Below are 2,680 nucleotides of genomic sequence, written 5' to 3' on the forward strand. Positions count from 1 at the left end.
TGCATCCAGCTTGCGTGCTTGCTATTTTAATTTAACAATGATGCCGTAGAGCCCTGCACGAGCCGAGCAGCTCGGCTCGGCTCTGAAGCACTCGCTGCTCGCGAGCGCTTCGAACAACACGCGCCGTTTTGCGTTTTGCGAACAGGCTGAGCATCAGGGAAAAAATAACGAGCGAGCCGAGCAAGCGGGATAGCCGGATGCGAGCGATCCCGAGCTGACCGCCTTCTGCTGTGCGAATTGAAAACTGTTGTGAGAAACTGCATGAAAAAACCTCTTAAGGCCCTTAATCCATCGTCAGCGTCGCGCTTCGCGCGACAAAGTTTTCATTGTGTTTTCAGGCTAGCAGCACCCTGGTAGCTAACACACAAACATAACTTCGCCCTAATGCTTCCTAAACGAGGGTTGGAGATGCTGAGTTTTCGCAAGTGCAACAAGTAAAAGGTTAAAATATGGAATCTGATTTTGAATTTAGGAAGTTCTGTTTCCAAAAAACACGAAATTGCCATAAAATAAGCGTAACAGTGAGGAGGTGAAGCAGAAAAAATCGCAGATCGTCCACAAAGTGCTTTTAGCGGCAAAATAAATTTTGTGAAATGCTAGTCGCGCACAAAATTTTATTTTCCGTGTATAATTAATTTTTCATTGCCGATCTTGCGAGCGAGCCGATCTGGGACCATAATAAGCACGAGCAGAGTTGAGCGAGCAGGAAAAAGAAAAGCTGAAAAATGAGCAGGCCAGGCGAGCACAGGTAGGAAGCGCGAGCGAGCTGAGCAAACAGGAAATTTTGAAAAGCTCAAACAGGCAGGTCGAGCAGCACTTTTGCTGCTCGTGCAGGGCTCTAAATGATGGTGTCTTTTGCAGGTCGCTGCAGGCAACCATATCACCTCAGCAGTGGATCCAGACCAGACTACTATCGAAGACCTGAAATACCTTGTAAAATTTTTGCACATGCAGAATGATAAGATTGAGGTTTGTGTAGAAAAAAAACCTGAGTCACTTTTCTGAATTTGCCGTAATTTGCTGTATGGTTCTCTAAAAGGGCTTTTTGTTTCAGTTGGTAATGATGGTGGAGGGTAAGCCGGTGGAGGATAAGAATTTGGTTTCGGATTTGATCGCGAATGGGGTGTTACGAAAGGTATATTGCTGGCTGTCTTTCGTAAGCAAATTTTTTCGCAAAGATTTCAATAATTACATAGAGTATTGTAGCCAGCAGTGAATGAAATTTTTCCGCCGTCGGATGGCTGTAAGTAACATGTTTAATTACGTTCTTTTTATTTCGGCTGCTTGCAGGCTGATAGGACGTACCGGCTGGATTACTTTGCATTGCCAGCGAAGGCCAGCGCACGGGATGTGGCGGAACAGCATAAGGTTGTGAATAAATTATTGCAGCAGTTAACTTTCGAAGGACGCAAAATCACTAGTCCGTCGGCGTCGGAATTTTTGGGGATTCCGAGCACTTCTCACGGTATTGGCTTACCAGAGCCGGAAATGATGATCCCTGCCAGAACCGTTGATGTTGGTGTGAACCGCAGTATTAACGCGGGTGTTAGCGCTGCTAGCCCGGTGCAGGCGTCCAAGGTTTTTCATACCCCGTCTGTGAAACCCGTCATTTACCGGCTGAGTCTGACATCAGACCACTCAAGCACTGCCCCGAACACGAGGATGGCTGCTATTGCTGCTAATCCGAAGCTGCTCGCCAGTCCTAAACCGCGAGAGATCATGCTGCCCGCCAGCAACGTTGACCGCCCGAGTCGGAAACGTACTGATTCTAGTGCTGCTAAACGACTGCGCACCGTGGAGAATATGCCTCATTCACTTTCACCGGAGGCTACTAATGAGCATATTGAAATGATTGACGTATCGGCTGCTGGCAACAGCTCTGAAGGATCTGGTGTTAAGAAGCACGCAACCGTATCTCAGACGGAACTCGTCGGCCGTTCAAACAGCGGTAAACGCTACGTAACAGTTTGTATTTTTTTTTTGGTTATGTGTGTCCTCGTTCATATTTTCGTATTATTTCCCGCTTTTGTTTTCTTAAGAACTGACTGTAAACGTGCCGGATGTGATGCGACTGGAGAAATTTAAGAGTCCTCAGCCGACTGTTTCGGATGCAGCGCAGAAGAGTCAGTCAGATAGAAACGGACGTGTATTTCATGTAACTTCAAAGCAGTTGGCCTTGGTTTCCCAGCTGGTGGATGGGAAAAATAAGGTAACTGTTATCTTGGAAGATCACGATGGGACCACGCAAATCCTGTCAGTTGAAAATCGGATGTGAAAGTTTTCGATGTTAAGATATTTTGGTGATAATTTTCTGTGGTATTAACATTTTGTTAATCATCGGTTTTACCTCGAATGTCGCGTTTTCTTCTTATATCCGTTCTAATTCTCCTTGTTTGCAGCCTATTTATTGCAGAATTTTACAAAACGATGCATGCTGAAATTACCAGCAATATTCTGATGCTGGACATTCAGTCTCTGCAGCAACCAGAGATTATGAGATCAAAATTCAAATTTCCTAAAATTGAAAACCACATTTCGAATTTCCAAGGGAGATTTAACGGGATAGGAAGTTTAGCAGGATGGAAAGCGGGAAATGAATGGTGGCAATGTGCGGGTCGGCTGCATTGGAAACGAAGCAGAAACGCTGAAATGACCATTTTTAATACACACCGTGCTACGG

The sequence above is a fragment of the Paramacrobiotus metropolitanus genome, unplaced genomic scaffold (assembly GCF_019649055.1).
Source record: "Paramacrobiotus metropolitanus isolate TYO unplaced genomic scaffold, Prichtersi_v1.0 Parri_scaffold0000416, whole genome shotgun sequence".
Classification (NCBI taxonomy): Eukaryota; Metazoa; Tardigrada; class Eutardigrada; order Parachela; family Macrobiotidae; genus Paramacrobiotus; species Paramacrobiotus metropolitanus.